We start from the raw sequence: 17,617 nt of genomic DNA on the forward strand, positions 1-17,617 counted from the left end.
ACTTTATTTGAAGTCCAATTGCCCATAACAGTGTTCAGTTCACTCCTAACTTATGCCTTACCTCCACTTATGGGATGTTTTACAGTTCAGGTTGGCCTGTTTACTACTCGATTATGAGTGATATTGTGGTGTGTTCATCTAGACTCATACTCTACCTAATCTTGAAGTTAAATTTCCCACCAATGAGAAACCAAGGGAGATACCATTTTTGATAGTTATTGCATGTCTAATGCAAGAATAATCACCAGATTATGAGAGTCCAGCAAAAATTACTCATTTTCGCCCAACGTGGGGCTCGAACCCACGACCCTGAGATTAAGAGTCTCATGCTCTACCGACTGAGCTAGCCGGGCTCCCACTTCAAGATGGTATGCAGACTAATCATTTTTTATGAAGGAAATCCATTCCTGGACAATTTTTGGGAGTTATTGCAGGTCTAATGCAAGATTAATCTCCATATTATGAGAGTCAATGCAATATTCAGGCAAAAATTACTCGTTTTCGCCCAACGTGGAGCTCGAACCCACGACCCTGAGATTAAGAGTCTCATGCTCTACCGACTGAGCTAGCCGGGCTCCCTCCTTAAGACAGTATGCAGACCAATCCCTTTTTGTGAAAAAAATCAAATCCTGGATATTCCTCTACTCTTGTTTTGCAAGGAAAGCCAGATTTATACATCCTTCAGAGGACAGAGTGTCAAAAAAAATAAGAGAAAATGAAAATGGAAGTTGTGAGAACTTCATTTTGAGATTGCATAAGAATTCAAATTCCTCTCACATGCTAAAGAATACCTTAACCCTTTTGATTAAACCACTTTAGTTGTTATAATGAGACCATATTTGAAAGCCATCTGTGATTTTTCTGTTCTTACTCTGCAATGACCATGGGCAATGACAAGTTAAAAATAAAATGTATGCACATTTTATAATGGAGAATGCGGGCATCGATCCCGCTACCTCTCGCATGCTAAGCGAGCGCTCTACCATTTGAGCTAATTCCCCTTTGTGTTTAATCTGCATAACATGAAAAAAGTAACCTCACTGCCTTCCACACTTTATTTGAAGTCCAATTGCCCATAACAGTGTTCAGTTCACTCCTAACTTATGCCTTACCTCCACTTATGGGATGTTTTACAGTTCAGGTTGGCCTGTTTACTACTCGATTATGAGTGATATTGTGGTGTGTTCATCTAGACTCATACTCTACCTAATCTTGAAGTTAAATTTCCCACCAATGAGAAACCAAGGGAGATACCATTTTTGATAGTTATTGCATGTCTAATGCAAGAATAATCCCCAGATTATGAGAGTCCAGCAAAAATTACTCATTTTCGCCCAACGTGGGGCTCAAACCCACGACCCTGAGATTAAGAGTCTCATGCTCTACCGACTGAGCTAGCCGGGCTCCCACTTCAAGATGGTATGCAGACTAATCATTTTTTATGAAGGAAATCCATTCCTGGACAATTTTTGGGAGTTATTGCAGGTCTAATGCAAGATTAATCTCCATATTATGAGAGTCAATGCAATATTCAGGCAAAAATTACTCGTTTTCGCCCAACGTGGAGCTCGAACCCACGACCCTGAGATTAAGAGTCTCATGCTCTACCGACTGAGCTAGCCGGGCTCCCTCCTTAAGACAGTATGCAGACCAATCCCTTTTTGTGAAAAAAATCAAATCCTGGATATTCCTCTACTCTTGTTTTGCAAGGAAAGCCAGATTTATACATCCTTCAGAGGACAGAGTGTAAAAAAAAATAAGAGAAAATGAAAATGGAAGTTGTGAGAACTTCATTTTGAGATTGCATAAGAATTCAAATTCCTCTCACATGCTAAAGAATACCTGAACCCTTTTGATTAAACCACTTTAGTTGTTATAATGAGATCATATTTGAAAGCCATCTGTGATTTTTCTGTTCTTACTCTGCAATGACCATGGGCAATGACAAGTTAAAAATAAAATGTATGCAAATTTTATAATGGAGAATGCGGGCATCGATCCCGCTACCTCTCGCATGCTAAGCGAGCGCTCTACCATTTGAGCTAATTCCCCTGAGTGCAAGATTAATCTCCATATTATGAGAGTCAATGCAATATTCAGGCAAAAATTACTCGTTTTCGCCCAACGTGGAGCTCGAACCCACGACCCTGAGATTAAGAGTCTCATGCTCTACCGACTGAGCTAGCCGGGCTCCCTCCTTAAGACAGTATGCAGACCAATCCCTTTTTGTGAAAAAAATCAAATCCTGGATATTCCTCTACTCTTGTTTTGCAAGGAAAGCCATATTTATACATCCTTCAGAGGACAGAGTGTAAAAAAAAATAAGAGAAAATGAAAATGGAAGTTGTGAGAACTTCATTTTGAGATTGCATAAGAATTCAAATTCCTCTCACATGCTAAAGAATACCTGAACCCTTTTGATTAAACCACTTTAGTTGTTATAATGAGACCATATTTGAAAGCCATCTGTGATTTTTCTGTTCTTACTCTGCAATGACCATGGGCAATGACAAGTTAAAAATAAAATGTATGCAAATTTTATAATGGAGAATGCGGGCATCGATCCCGCTACCTCTCGCATGCTAAGCGAGCGCTCTACCATTTGAGCTAATTCCCCTTTGTGTTTAATCTGCATAACATGAAAAAAGTAACCTCACTGCCTTCCACACTTTATTTGAAGTCCAATTGCCCATAACAGTGTTCAGTTCACTCCTAACTTATGCCTTACCTCCACTTATGGGATGTTTTACAGTTCAGGTTGGCCTGTTTACTACTCGAATATGAGTGATATTGTGGTGTGTTCATCTAGACTCATACCCTACCTAATCTTGAAGTTAAATTTCCCACCAATGAGAAACCAAGGGAGATACCATTTTTGATAGTTATTGCATGTCTAATGCAAGAATAATCACCAGATTATGAGAGTCCAGCAAAAATTACTCATTTTCGCCCAACGTGGGGCTCAAACCCACGACCCTGAGATTAAGAGTCTCATGCTCTACCGACTGAGCTAGCCGGGCTCCCACTTCAAGATGGTATGCAGACTAATCATTTTTTATGAAGGAAATCCATTCCTGGACAATTTTGGGGAGTTATTGCAGGTCTAATGCAAGATTAATCTCCATATTATGAGAGTCAATGCAATATTCAGGCAAAAATTACTCGTTTTCGCCCAACGTGGGGCTCGAACCCACGACCCTCAGATTAAGAGTCTCATGCTCTACCGACTGAGCTAGCCGGGCTCCCTCCTTAAGACAGTATGCAGACCAATCCCTTTTTGTGAAGAAAATCAAATCCTGGATATTCCTCTACTCTTGTTTTGCAAGGAAAGCCTGATTTATACATCCTTCAGAGGACAGAGTGTCAAAAAAAAATAAGAGAAAATGAAAATGGAAGTTGTGAGAACTTCATTTTGAGATTGCATAAGAATTCAAATTCCTCTCACATGCTAAAGAATACCTGAACCCTTTTGATTAAACCACTTTAGTTGTTATAATGAGATCATATTTGAAAGCCATCTGTGATTTTTCTGTTCTTACTCTGCAATGACCATGGGCAATGACAAGTTAAAAATAAAATGTATGCAAATTTTATAATGGAGAATGCGGGCATCGATCCCGCTACCTCTCGCATGCTAAGCGAGCGCTCTACCATTTGAGCTAATTCCCCTGAGTGTTTAATCTGCATAACATGAAAAAAGTAACCTCACTGCCTTCCACACTTTATTTGAAGTCCAATTGCCATAACAGTGTTCAGTTCACTCCTAACTTATGCCTTACCTCCACTTATGGAATGTTTTACAGTTCAGGTTGGCCTGTTTACTACTCGAATATGAGTGATATTGCGCTGTGTTCATCTAGACTCATACCCTAGCTAATCTTGAAGTTAAATTTCCCACCAATGAGAAACCAAGGGAGATACCATTTCTGATAGTTATTGCATGTCTAATGCAAGAATATTCACCAGATTATGAGAGTCAATGCAATAATCCAGCAAAAATTACTCATTTTCGCCCAACGTGGGGCTCGAACCCACGACCCTGAGATTAAGAGTCTCATGCTCTACCGACTGAGCTAGCCGGGCTCCCACTTCAAGATGGTATGCAGACTAATCATTTTTTATGAAGGAAATCCATTCCTGGACAATTTTTGGGAGTTATTGCAGGTCTAATGCAAGATTAATCTCCATATTATGAGAGTCAATGCAATATTCAGGCAAAAATTACTCGTTTTCGCCCAACGTGGAGCTCGAACCCACGACCCTGAGATTAAGAGTCTCATGCTCTACCGACTGAGCTAGCCGGGCTCCCTCCTTAAGACAGTATGCAGACCAATCCCTTTTTGTGAAAAAAAATCAAATCCTGGATATTCCTCTACTCTTGTTTTGCAAGGAAAGCCAGATTTATACATCCTTCAGAGGACAGAGTGTCAAAAAAAATAAGAGAAAATGAAAATGGAAGTTGTGAGAACTTCATTTTGAGATTGCATAAGAATTCAAATTCCTCTCACATGCTAAAGAATACCTGAACCCTTTTGATTAAACCACTTTAGTTGTTATAATGAGACCATATTTGAAAGCCATCTGTGATTTTTCTGTTCTTACTCTGCAATGACCATGGGCAATGACAAGTTAAAAATAAAATGTATGCAAATTTTATAATGGAGAATGCGGGCATCGATCCCACTACCTCTCGCATGCTAAGCGAGCGCTCTACCATTTGAGCTAATTCCCCTGTGTGTTTAATCTGCATAACATGAAAAAAGTAACCTCACTGCCTTCCACACTTTATTTGAAGTCCAATTGCCCATAACAGTGTTCAGTTCACTCCTAACTTATGCCTTACCTCCACTTATGGGATGTTTTACAGTTCAGGTTGGCCTGTTTACTACTCGATTATGAGTGATATTGTGGTGTGTTCATCTAGACTCATACTCTACCTAATCTTGAAGTTAAATTTCCCACCAATGAGAAACCAAGGGAGATACCATTTTTGATAGTTATTGCATGTCTAATGCAAGAATAATCACCAGATTATGAGAGTCCAGCAAAAATTACTCATTTTCGCCCAACGTGGGGCTCGAACCCACGACCCTGAGATTAAGAGTCTCATGCTCTACCGACTGAGCTAGCCGGGCTCCCACTTCAAGATGGTATGCAGACTAATCATTTTTTATGAAGGAAATCCATTCCTGGACAATTTTTGGGAGTTATTGCAGGTCTAATGCAAGATTAATCTCCATATTATGAGAGTCAATGCAATATTCAGGCAAAAATTACTCGTTTTCGCCCAACGTGGAGCACGAACCCACGACCCTGAGATTAAGAGTCTCATGCTCTACCGACTGAGCTAGCCGGGCTCCCTCCTTAAGACAGTATGCAGACCAATCCCTTTTTGTGAAAAAAATCAAATCCTGGATATTCCTCTACTCTTGTTTTGCAAGGAAAGCCAGATTTATACATCCTTCAGAGGACAGAGTGTCAAAAAAAATAAGAGAAAATGAAAATGGAAGTTGTGAGAACTTCATTTTGAGATTGCATAAGAATTCAAATTCCTCTCACATGCTAAAGAATACCTTAACCCTTTTGATTAAACCACTTTAGTTGTTATAATGAGACCATATTTGAAAGCCATCTGTGATTTTTCTGTTCTTACTCTGCAATGACCATGGGCAATGACAAGTTAAAAATAAAATGTATGCAAATTTTATAATGGAGAATGCGGGCATCGATCCCGCTACCTCTCGCATGCTAAGCGAGCGCTCTACCATTTGAGCTAATTCCCCTTTGTGTTTAATCGGCATAACATGAAAAAAGTAACCTCACTGCCTTCCACACTTTATTTGAAGTCCAATTGCCCATAACAGTGTTCAGTTCACTCCTAACTTATGCCTTACCTCCACTTATGGGATGTTTTACAGTTCAGGTTGGCCTGTTTACTACTCGAATATGAGTGATATTGTGGTGTGTTCATCTAGACTCATACCCTACCTAATCTTGAAGTTAAATTTCCCACCAATGAGAAACCAAGGGAGATACCATTTTTGATAGTTATTGCATGTCTAATGCAAGAATAATCACCAGATTATGAGAGTCCAGCAAAAATTACTCATTTTCGCCCAACGTGGGGCTCGAACCCACGACCCTGAGATTAAGAGTCTCATGCTCTACCGACTGAGCTAGCCGGGCTCCCGCTTCAAGATGGTATGCAGACTAATCATTTTTTATGAAGGAAATCCATTCCTGGACAATTTTTGGGAGTTATTGCAGGTCTAATGCAAGATTAATCTCCATATTATGAGAGTCAATGCAATATTCAGGCAAAAATTACTCGTTTTCGCCCAACGTGGGGCTCGAACCCACGACCCTGAGATTAAGAGTCTCATGCTCTACCAACTGAGCTAGCCGGGCTCCCTCCTTAAGACAGTAAGCAGACCAATCCCTTTTTGTGAAAAAAATCACATCCTGGATATTCCTCTACTCTTGTTTTGCAAGGAAAGCCAGATTTATACATCCTTCAGAGGACAGAGTGTCAAAAAAAATAAGAGAAAATGAAAATGGAAGTTGTGAGAACTTCATTTTGAGATTGCATAAGAATTCAAATTCCTCTCACATGCTAAAGAATACCTGAACCCTTTTGATTAAACCACTTTAGTTGTTATATTGAGACCATATTTGAAAGCCATCTGTGATTTTTCTGTTCTTACTCTGCAATGACCATGGGCAATGACAAGTTAAAAATAAAATGTATGCAAATTTTATAATGGAGAATGCGGGCATCGATCCCGCTACCTCTCGCATGCTAAGCGAGCACTCTACCATTTGAGCTAATTCCCCTGTGTGTTTAATCTGCATAACATGAAAAAAGTAACCTCACTGCCTTCCACACTTTATTTGCAGTCCAATTGCCCATAACAGTGTTCAGTTCACTCCTAACTTATGCCTTACCTCCACTTATGGGATGTTTTACAGTTCAGGTTGGCCTGTTTACTACTCGAATATGAGTGATATTGTGGTGTGTTCATCTAGACTCATACCCTACCTAATCTTGAAGTTAAATTTCCCACCAATGAGAAACCAAGGGAGATACCATTTTTGATAGTTATTGCATGTCTAATGCAAGAATAATCACCAGATTATGAGAGTCCAGCAAAAATTACTCATTTTCGCCCAACGTGGGGCTCGAACCCACGACCCTGAGATTAAGAGTCTCATGCTCTACCGACTGAGCTAGCCGGGCTCCCACTTCAAGATGGTATGCAGACTAATCATTTTTTATGAAGGAAATCCATTCCTGGACAATTTTTGGGAGTTATTGCAGGTCTAATGCAAGATTAATCTCCATATTATGAGAGTCAATGCAATATTCAGGCAAAAATTACTCGTTTTCGCCCAACGTGGGGCTCGAACCCACGACCCTGAGATTAAGAGTCTCATGCTCTACCGACTGAGCTAGCCGGGCTCCCTCCTTAAGACAGTATGCAGACCAATCCCTTTTTGTGAAAAAAATCAAATCCTGGATATTCCTCTACTCTTGTTTTGCAAGGAAAGCCAGATTTATACATCCTTCAGAGGACAGAGTGTAAAAAAAAATAAGAGAAAATGAAAATGGAAGTTGTGAGAACTTCATTTTGAGATTGCATAAGAATTCAAATTCCTCTCACATGCTAAAGAATACCTGAACCCTTTTGATTAAACCACTTTAGTTGTTATAATGAGACCATATTTGAAAGCCATCTGTGATTTTTCTGTTCTTACTCTGCAATGACCATGGGCAATGACAAGTTAAAAATAAAATGTATGCAAATTTTATAATGGAGAATGCGGGCATCGATCCCGCTACCTCTCGCATGCTAAGCGAGCGCTCTACCATTTGAGCAAATTCCCCTTTGTGTTTAATCTGCATAACATGAAAAAAGTAACCTCACTGCCTTCCACACTTTATTTGAAGTCCAATTGCCCATAACAGTGTTCAGTTCACTCCTAACTTATGCCTTACCTCCACTTATGGGATGTTTTACAGTTCAGGTTGGCCTGTTTACTACTCGATTATGAGTGATATTGTGGTGTGTTCATCTAGACTCATACTCTACCTAATCTTGAAGTTAAATTTCCCACCAATGAGAAACCAAGGGAGATACCATTTTTGATAGTTATTGCATGTCTAATGCAAGAATAATCACCAGATTATGAGAGTCCAGCAAAAATTACTCATTTTCGCCCAACGTGGGGCTCGAACCCACGACCCTGAGATTAAGAGTCTCATGCTCTACCGACTGAGCTAGCCGGGCTCCCGCTTCAAGATGGTATGCAGACTAATCATTTTTTATGAAGGAAATCCATTCCTGGACAATTTTTGGGAGTTATTGCAGGTCTAATGCAAGATTAATCTCCATATTATGAGAGTCAATGCAATATTCAGGCAAAAATTACTCGTTTTTGCCCAACGTGGGGCTCGAACCCACGACCCTGAGATTAAGAGTCTCATGCTCTACCGACTGAGCTAGCCGGGCTCCCACTTCAAGATGGTATGCAGACTAATCATTTTTTATGAAGGAAATCCATTCCTGGACAATTTTTGGGAGTTATTGCAGGTCTAATGCAAGATTAATCTCCATATTATGAGAGTCAATGCAATATTCAGGCAAAAATTACTCGTTTTCGCCCAACGTGGGGCTCGAACCCACGACCCTGAGATTAAGAGTCTCATGCTCTACCGACTGAGCTAGCCGGGCTCCCTCCTTAAGACAGTATGCAGACCAATCCCTTTTTGTGAAAAAAATCAAATCCTGGATATTCCTCTACTCTTGTTTTGCAAGGAAAGCCAGATTTATACATCCTTCAGAGGACAGAGTGTCAAAAAAAATAAGAGAAAATGAAAATGGAAGTTGTGAGAACTTCATTTTGAGATTGCATAAGAATTCAAATTCCTCTCACATGCTAAAGAATACCTGAACCCTTTTGATTAAACCACTTTAGTTGTTATAATGAGACCATATTTGAAAGCCATCTGTGATTTTTCTGTTCTTACTCTGCAATGACCATGGGCAATGACAAGTTAAAAATAAAATGTATGCAAATTTTATAATGGAGAATGCGGGCATCGATCCCACTACCTCTCGCATGCTAAGCGAGCGCTCTACCATTTGAGCTAATTCCCCTGTGTGTTTAATCTGCATAACATGAAAAAAGTAACCTCACTGCCTTCCACACTTTATTTGAAGTCCAATTGCCCATAACAGTGTTCAGTTCACTCCTAACTTATGCCTTACCTCCACTTATGGGATGTTTTACAGTTCAGGTTGGCCTGTTTACTACTCGATTATGAGTGATATTGTGGTGTGTTCATCTAGACTCATACTCTACCTAATCTTGAAGTTAAATTTCCCACCAATGAGAAACCAAGGGAGATACCATTTTTGATAGTTATTGCATGTCTAATGCAAGAATAATCACCAGATTATGAGAGTCCAGCAAAAATTACTCATTTTCGCCCAACGTGGGGCTCGAACCCACGACCCTGAGATTAAGAGTCTCATGCTCTACCGACTGAGCTAGCCGGGCTCCCACTTCAAGATGGTATGCAGACTAATCATTTTTTATGAAGGAAATCCATTCCTGGACAATTTTTGGGAGTTATTGCAGGTCTAATGCAAGATTAATCTCCATATTATGAGAGTCAATGCAATATTCAGGCAAAAATTACTCGTTTTCGCCCAACGTGGAGCTCGAACCCACGACCCTGAGATTAAGAGTCTCATGCTCTACCGACTGAGCTAGCCGGGCTCCCTCCTTAAGACAGTATGCAGACCAATCCCTTTTTGTGAAAAAAAATCAAATCCTGGATATTCCTCTACTCTTGTTTTGCAAGGAAAGCCAGATTTATACATCCTTCAGAGGACAGAGTGTCAAAAAAAATAAGAGAAAATGAAAATGGAAGTTGTGAGAACTTCATTTTGAGATTGCATAAGAATTCAAATTCCTCTCACATGCTAAAGAATACCTGAACCCTTTTGATTAAACCACTTTAGTTGTTATAATGAGACCATATTTGAAAGCCATCTGTGATTTTTCTGTTCTTACTCTGCAATGACCATGGGCAATGACAAATTAAAAATAAAATGTATGCAAATTTTATAATGGAGAATGCGGGCATCGATCCCACTACCTCTCGCATGCTAAGCGAGCGCTCTACCATTTGAGCTAATTCCCCTGTGTGTTTAATCTGCATAACATGAAAAAAGTAACCTCACTGCCTTCCACACTTTATTTGAAGTCCAATTGCCCATAACAGTGTTCAGTTCACTCCTAACTTATGCCTTACCTCCACTTATGGGATGTTTTACAGTTCAGGTTGGCCTGTTTACTACTCGATTATGAGTGATATTGTGGTGTGTTCATCTAGACTCATACTCTACCTAATCTTGAAGTTAAATTTCCCACCAATGAGAAACCAAGGGAGATACCATTTATGATAGTTATTGCATGTCTAATGCAAGAATAATCACCAGATTATGAGAGTCCAGCAAAAATTACTCATTTTCGCCCAACGTGGGGCTCGAACCCACGACCCTGAGATTAAGAGTCTCATGCTCTACCGACTGAGCTAGCCGGGCTCCCACTTCAAGATGGTATGCAGACTAATCATTTTTTATGAAGGAAATCCATTCCTGGACAATTTTTGGGAGTTATTGCAGGTCTAATGCAAGATTAATCTCCATATTATGAGAGTCAATGCAATATTCAGGCAAAAATTACTCGTTTTCGCCCAACGTGGAGCACGAACCCACGACCCTGAGATTAAGAGTCTCATGCTCTACCGACTGAGCTAGCCGGGCTCCCTCCTTAAGACAGTATGCAGACCAATCCCTTTTTGTGAAAAAAATCAAATCCTGGATATTCCTCTACTCTTGTTTTGCAAGGAAAGCCAGATTTATACATCCTTCAGAGGACAGAGTGTCAAAAAAAATAAGAGAAAATGAAAATGGAAGTTGTGAGAACTTCATTTTGAGATTGCATAAGAATTCAAATTCCTCTCACATGCTAAAGAATACCTTAACCCTTTTGATTAAACCACTTTAGTTGTTATAATGAGACCATATTTGAAAGCCATCTGTGATTTTTCTGTTCTTACTCTGCAATGACCATGGGCAATGACAAGTTAAAAATAAAATGTATGCAAATTTTATAATGGAGAATGCGGGCATCGATCCCGCTACCTCTCGCATGCTAAGCGAGCGCTCTACCATTTGAGCTAATTCCCCTTTGTGTTTAATCGGCATAACATGAAAAAAGTAACCTCACTGCCTTCCACACTTTATTTGAAGTCCAATTGCCCATAACAGTGTTCAGTTCACTCCTAACTTATGCCTTACCTCCACTTATGGGATGTTTTACAGTTCAGGTTGGCCTGTTTACTACTCGAATATGAGTGATATTGTGGTGTGTTCATCTAGACTCATACCCTACCTAATCTTGAAGTTAAATTTCCCACCAATGAGAAACCAAGGGAGATACCATTTTTGATAGTTATTGCATGTCTAATGCAAGAATAATCACCAGATTATGAGAGTCCAGCAAAAATTACTCATTTTCGCCCAACGTGGGGCTCGAACCCACGACCCTGAGATTAAGAGTCTCATGCTCTACCGACTGAGCTAGCCGGGCTCCCGCTTCAAGATGGTATGCAGACTAATCATTTTTTATGAAGGAAATCCATTCCTGGACAATTTTTGGGAGTTATTGCAGGTCTAATGCAAGATTAATCTCCATATTATGAGAGTCAATGCAATATTCAGGCAAAAATTACTCGTTTTCGCCCAACGTGGGGCTCGAACCCACGACCCTGAGATTAAGAGTCTCATGCTCTACCAACTGAGCTAGCCGGGCTCCCTCCTTAAGACAGTAAGCAGACCAATCCCTTTTTGTGAAAAAAATCACATCCTGGATATTCCTCTACTCTTGTTTTGCAAGGAAAGCCAGATTTATACATCCTTCAGAGGACAGAGTGTCAAAAAAAATAAGAGAAAATGAAAATGGAAGTTGTGAGAACTTCATTTTGAGATTGCATAAGAATTCAAATTCCTCTCACATGCTAAAGAATACCTGAACCCTTTTGATTAAACCACTTTAGTTGTTATATTGAGACCATATTTGAAAGCCATCTGTGATTTTTCTGTTCTTACTCTGCAATGACCATGGGCAATGACAAGTTAAAAATAAAATGTATGCAAATTTTATAATGGAGAATGCGGGCATCGATCCCGCTACCTCTCGCATGCTAAGCGAGCACTCTACCATTTGAGCTAATTCCCCTGTGTGTTTAATCTGCATAACATGAAAAAAGTAACCTCACTGCCTTCCACACTTTATTTGCAGTCCAATTGCCCATAACAGTGTTCAGTTCACTCCTAACTTATGCCTTACCTCCACTTATGGGATGTTTTACAGTTCAGGTTGGCCTGTTTACTACTCGAATATGAGTGATATTGTGGTGTGTTCATCAAGACTCATACCCTACCTAATCTTGAAGTTAAATTTCCCACCAATGAGAAACCAAGGGAGATACCATTTTTGATAGTTATTGCATGTCTAATGCAAGAATAATCACCAGATTATGAGAGTCCAGCAAAAATTACTCATTTTCGCCCAACGTGGGGCTCGAACCCACGACCCTGAGATTAAGAGTCTCATGCTCTACCGACTGAGCTAGCCGGGCTCCCACTTCAAGATGGTATGCAGACTAATCATTTTTTATGAAGGAAATCCATTCCTGGACAATTTTTGGGAGTTATTGCAGGTCTAATGCAAGATTAATCTCCATATTATGAGAGTCAATGCAATATTCAGGCAAAAATTACTCGTTTTCGCCCAACGTGGGGCTCGAACCCACGACCCTGAGATTAAGAGTCTCATGCTCTACCGACTGAGCTAGCCGGGCTCCCTCCTTAAGACAGTATGCAGACCAATCCCTTTTTGTGAAAAAAATCAAATCCTGGATATTCCTCTACTCTTGTTTTGCAAGGAAAGCCAGATTTATACATCCTTCAGAGGACAGAGTGTAAAAAAAAATAAGAGAAAATGAAAATGGAAGTTGTGAGAACTTCATTTTGAGATTGCATAAGAATTCAAATTCCTCTCACATGCTAAAGAATACCTGAACCCTTTTGATTAAACCACTTTAGTTGTTATAATGAGACCATATTTGAAAGCCATCTGTGATTTTTCTGTTCTTACTCTGCAATGACCATGGGCAATGACAAGTTAAAAATAAAATGTATGCAAATTTTATAATGGAGAATGCGGGCATCGATCCCGCTACCTCTCGCATGCTAAGCGAGCGCTCTACCATTTGAGCAAATTCCCCTTTGTGTTTAATCTGCATAACATGAAAAAAGTAACCTCACTGCCTTCCACACTTTATTTGAAGTCCAATTGCCCATAACAGTGTTCAGTTCACTCCTAACTTATGCCTTACCTCCACTTATGGGATGTTTTACAGTTCAGGTTGGCCTGTTTACTACTCGATTATGAGTGATATTGTGGTGTGTTCATCTAGACTCATACTCTACCTAATCTTGAAGTTAAATTTCCCACCAATGAGAAACCAAGGGAGATACCATTTTTGATAGTTATTGCATGTCTAATGCAAGAATAATCACCAGATTATGAGAGTCCAGCAAAAATTACTCATTTTCGCCCAACGTGGGGCTCGAACCCACGACCCTGAGATTAAGAGTCTCATGCTCTACCGACTGAGCTAGCCGGGCTCCCGCTTCAAGATGGTATGCAGACTAATCATTTTTTATGAAGGAAATCCATTCCTGGACAATTTTTGGGAGTTATTGCAGGTCTAATGCAAGATTAATCTCCATATTATGAGAGTCAATGCAATATTCAGGCAAAAATTACTCGTTTTTGCCCAACGTGGGGCTCGAACCCACGACCCTGAGATTAAGAGTCTCATGCTCTACCGACTGAGCTAGCCGGGCTCCCTCCTTTAGACAGTATGCAGACCAATCCCTTTTTGTGAAAAAAATCAAATCCTGGATATTCCTCTACTCTTGTTTTGCAAGGAAAGCCAGATTTATACATCCTTCAGAGGACAGAGTGTCAAAAAAAATAAGAGAAAATGAAAATGGAAGTTGTGAGAACTTCATTTTGAGATTGCATAAGAATTCAAATTCCTCTCACATGCTAAAGAATACCTGAACCCTTTTGATTAAACCACTTTAGTTGTTATATTGAGACCATATTTGAAAGCCATCTGTGATTTTTCTGTTCTTACTCTGCAATGACCATGGGCAATGACAAGTTAAAAATAAAATGTATGCAAATTTTATAATGGAGAATGCGGGCATCGATCCCGCTACCTCTCGCATGCTAAGCGAGCACTCTACCATTTGAGCTAATTCCCCTGTGTGTTTAATCTGCATAACATGAAAAAAGTAACCTCACTGCCTTCCACACTTTATTTGCAGTCCAATTGCCCATAACAGTGTTCAGTTCACTCCTAACTTATGCCTTACCTCCACTTATGGGATGTTTTACAGTTCAGGTTGGCCTGTTTACTACTCGAATATGAGTGATATTGTGGTGTGTTCATCTAGACTCATACCCTACCTAATCTTGAAGTTAAATTTCCCACCAATGAGAAACCAAGGGAGATACCATTTTTGATAGTTATTGCATGTCTAATGCAAGAATAATCACCAGATTATGAGAGTCCAGCAAAAATTACTCATTTTCGCCCAACGTGGGGCTCGAACCCACGACCCTGAGATTAAGAGTCTCATGCTCTACCGACTGAGCTAGCCGGGCTCCCACTTCAAGATGGTATGCAGACTAATCATTTTTTATGAAGGAAATCCATTCCTGGACAATTTTTGGGAGTTATTGCAGGTCTAATGCAAGATTAATCTCCATATTATGAGAGTCAATGCAATATTCAGGCAAAAATTACTCGTTTTCGCCCAACGTGGGGCTCGAACCCACGACCCTGAGATTAAGAGTCTCATGCTCTACCGACTGAGCTAGCCGGGCTCCCTCCTTAAGACAGTATGCAGACCAATCCCTTTTTGTGAAAAAAATCAAATCCTGGATATTCCTCTACTCTTGTTTTGCAAGGAAAGCCAGATTTATACATCCTTCAGAGGACAGAGTGTAAAAAAAAATAAGAGAAAATGAAAATGGAAGTTGTGAGAACTTCATTTTGAGATTGCATAAGAATTCAAATTCCTCTCACATGCTAAAGAATACCTGAACCCTTTTGATTAAACCACTTTAGTTGTTATAATGAGACCATATTTGAAAGCCATCTGTGATTTTTCTGTTCTTACTCTGCAATGACCATGGGCAATGACAAGTTAAAAATAAAATGTATGCAAATTTTATAATGGAGAATGCGGGCATCGATCCCGCTACCTCTCGCATGCTAAGCGAGCGCTCTACCATTTGAGCAAATTCCCCTTTGTGTTTAATCTGCATAACATGAAAAAAGTAACCTCACTGCCTTCCACACTTTATTTGAAGTCCAATTGCCCATAACAGTGTTCAGTTCACTCCTAACTTATGCCTTACCTCCACTTATGGGATGTTTTACAGTTCAGGTTGGCCTGTTTACTACTCGATTATGAGTGATATTGTGGTGTGTTCATCTAGACTCATACTCTACCTAATCTTGAAGTTAAATTTCCCACCAATGAGAAACCAAGGGAGATACCATTTTTGATAGTTATTGCATGTCTAATGCAAGAATAATCACCAGATTATGAGAGTCCAGCAAAAATTACTCATTTTCGCCCAACGTGGGTCTCGAACCCACGACCCTGAGATTAAGAGTCTCATGCTCTACCGACTGAGCTAGCCGGGCTCCCGCTTCAAGATGGTATGCAGACTAATCATTTTTTATGAAGGAAATCCATTCCTGGACAATTTTTGGGAGTTATTGCAGGTCTAATGCAAGATTAATCTCCATATTATGAGAGTCAATGCAATATTCAGGCAAAAATTACTCGTTTTTGCCCAACGTGGGGCTCGAACCCACGACCCTGAGATTAAGAGTCTCATGCTCTACCGACTGAGCTAGCCGGGCTCCCTCCTTAAGACAGTATGCAGACCAATCCCTTTTTGTGAAAAAAATCAAATCCTGGATATTCCTATACTCTTGTTTTGCAAGGAAAGCCAGATTTATACATCCTTCAGAGGACAGAGTGTCAAAAAAAATAAGAGAAAATGAAAATGGAAGTTGTGAGAACTTCATTTTGAGATTGCATAAGAATTCAAATTCCTCTCACATGCTAAAGAATACCTGAACCCTTTTGATTAAACCACTTTAGTTGTTATATTGAGACCATATTTGAAAGCCATCTGTGATTTTTCTGTTCTTACTCTGCAATGACCATGGGCAATGACAAGTTAAAAATAAAATGTATGCAAATTTTATAATGGAGAATGCGGGCATCGATCCCGCTACCTCTCGCATGCTAAGCGAGCACTCTACCATTTGAGCTAATTCCCCTGTGTGTTTAATCTGCATATCATGAAAAAAGTAACCTCACTGCCTTCCACACTTTATTTGCAGTCCAATTGCCCATAACAGTGTTCAGTTCACTCCTAACTTATGCCTTACCTCCACTTATGGGATGTTTTACAGTTCAGGTTGGCCTGTTTACTACTCGAATATGAGTGATATTGTGGTGTGTTCATCTAGACTCATACCCTACCTAATCTTGAAGTTAAATTTCCCACCAATGAGAAACCAAGGGAGATACCATTTTTGATAGTTATTGCATGTCTAATGCAAGAATAATCACCAGATTATGAGAGTCCAGCAAAAATTACTCATTTTCGCCCAACGTGGGGCTCGAACCCACGACCCTGAGATTAAGAGTCTCATGCTCTACCGACTGAGCTAGCCGGGCTCCCACTTCAAGATGGTATGCAGACTAATCATTTTTTATGAAGGAAATCCATTCCTGGACAATTTTTGGGAGTTATTGCAGGTCTAATGCAAGATTAATCTCCATATTATGAGAGTCAATGCAATATTCAGGCAAAAATTACTCGTTTTCGCCCAACGTGGGGCTCGAACCCACGACCCTGAGATTAAGAGTCTCATGCTCTACCGACTGAGCTAGCCGGGCTCCCTCCTTAAGACAGTATGCAGACCAATCCCTTTTTGTGAAGAAAACCAAATCCTGGATATTCCTCTACTCTTGTTTTGCAAGGAAAGCCTGATTTATACATCCTTCAGAGGACAGAGTGTCAAAAAAAAATAAGAGAAAATGAAAACGGAAGTTGTGAGAACTTCATTTTGAGATTGCATAAGAATTCAAATTCCTCTCACATGCTAAAGAATACCTGAACCCTTTTGATTAAACCACTTTAGTTGTTATAATGAGACCATATTTGAAAGCCATCTGTGATTTTTCTGTTCTTACTCTGCAATGACCATGGGCAATGACAAGTTAAAAATAAAATCTATGCAAATTTTATAATGGAGAATGCGGGCATCAACCCCGCTACCTCTCGCATGCTAAGCGAGCGCTCTACCATTTGAGCTAATTCCCCTGAGTGTTTAATCTGCATAACATGAAAAAAGTAACCTCACTGCCTTCCA

At 39.9% G+C, this 17,617-nt stretch overlaps 11 non-coding genes across 11 annotated transcripts; all 11 read right to left on the bottom strand.

Annotated features, from left to right (window-relative positions):
- Positions 1–928: 928 nt before the first annotated feature.
- TRNAA-AGC (transfer RNA alanine (anticodon AGC)) lies at positions 929–1,001 on the bottom strand. Its single transcript has one exon. It is a non-coding gene; the product is annotated as a tRNA-Ala (tRNA).
- A 978-nt stretch (positions 1,002–1,979) lies between these two features.
- TRNAA-AGC (transfer RNA alanine (anticodon AGC)) lies at positions 1,980–2,052 on the bottom strand. Its single transcript has one exon. It is a non-coding gene; the product is annotated as a tRNA-Ala (tRNA).
- Positions 2,053–2,544: 492 nt separating this feature from the next.
- On the bottom strand, positions 2,545–2,617 carry TRNAA-AGC (transfer RNA alanine (anticodon AGC)). The gene has a single exon. It is a non-coding gene; the product is annotated as a tRNA-Ala (tRNA).
- A 979-nt stretch (positions 2,618–3,596) lies between these two features.
- TRNAA-AGC (transfer RNA alanine (anticodon AGC)) lies at positions 3,597–3,669 on the bottom strand. The gene has a single exon. It is a non-coding gene; the product is annotated as a tRNA-Ala (tRNA).
- A 2,041-nt stretch (positions 3,670–5,710) lies between these two features.
- On the bottom strand, positions 5,711–5,783 carry TRNAA-AGC (transfer RNA alanine (anticodon AGC)). The gene has a single exon. It is a non-coding gene; the product is annotated as a tRNA-Ala (tRNA).
- Positions 5,784–6,335: 552 nt separating this feature from the next.
- On the bottom strand, positions 6,336–6,408 carry TRNAK-CUU (transfer RNA lysine (anticodon CUU)). The gene has a single exon. It is a non-coding gene; the product is annotated as a tRNA-Lys (tRNA).
- A 2,029-nt stretch (positions 6,409–8,437) lies between these two features.
- TRNAK-CUU (transfer RNA lysine (anticodon CUU)) lies at positions 8,438–8,510 on the bottom strand. Its single transcript has one exon. It is a non-coding gene; the product is annotated as a tRNA-Lys (tRNA).
- A 2,678-nt stretch (positions 8,511–11,188) lies between these two features.
- On the bottom strand, positions 11,189–11,261 carry TRNAA-AGC (transfer RNA alanine (anticodon AGC)). Its single transcript has one exon. It is a non-coding gene; the product is annotated as a tRNA-Ala (tRNA).
- A 552-nt stretch (positions 11,262–11,813) lies between these two features.
- Positions 11,814–11,886, bottom strand: TRNAK-CUU (transfer RNA lysine (anticodon CUU)). Its single transcript has one exon. It is a non-coding gene; the product is annotated as a tRNA-Lys (tRNA).
- A 2,029-nt stretch (positions 11,887–13,915) lies between these two features.
- Positions 13,916–13,988, bottom strand: TRNAK-CUU (transfer RNA lysine (anticodon CUU)). Its single transcript has one exon. It is a non-coding gene; the product is annotated as a tRNA-Lys (tRNA).
- Positions 13,989–16,017: 2,029 nt separating this feature from the next.
- On the bottom strand, positions 16,018–16,090 carry TRNAK-CUU (transfer RNA lysine (anticodon CUU)). The gene has a single exon. It is a non-coding gene; the product is annotated as a tRNA-Lys (tRNA).
- Positions 16,091–17,617: the final 1,527 nt, after the last annotated feature.

This window comes from Lissotriton vulgaris, chromosome 1_1 (genome assembly GCF_964263255.1).
Source record: "Lissotriton vulgaris chromosome 1_1, aLisVul1.2, whole genome shotgun sequence".
Classification (NCBI taxonomy): Eukaryota; Metazoa; Chordata; class Amphibia; order Caudata; family Salamandridae; genus Lissotriton; species Lissotriton vulgaris.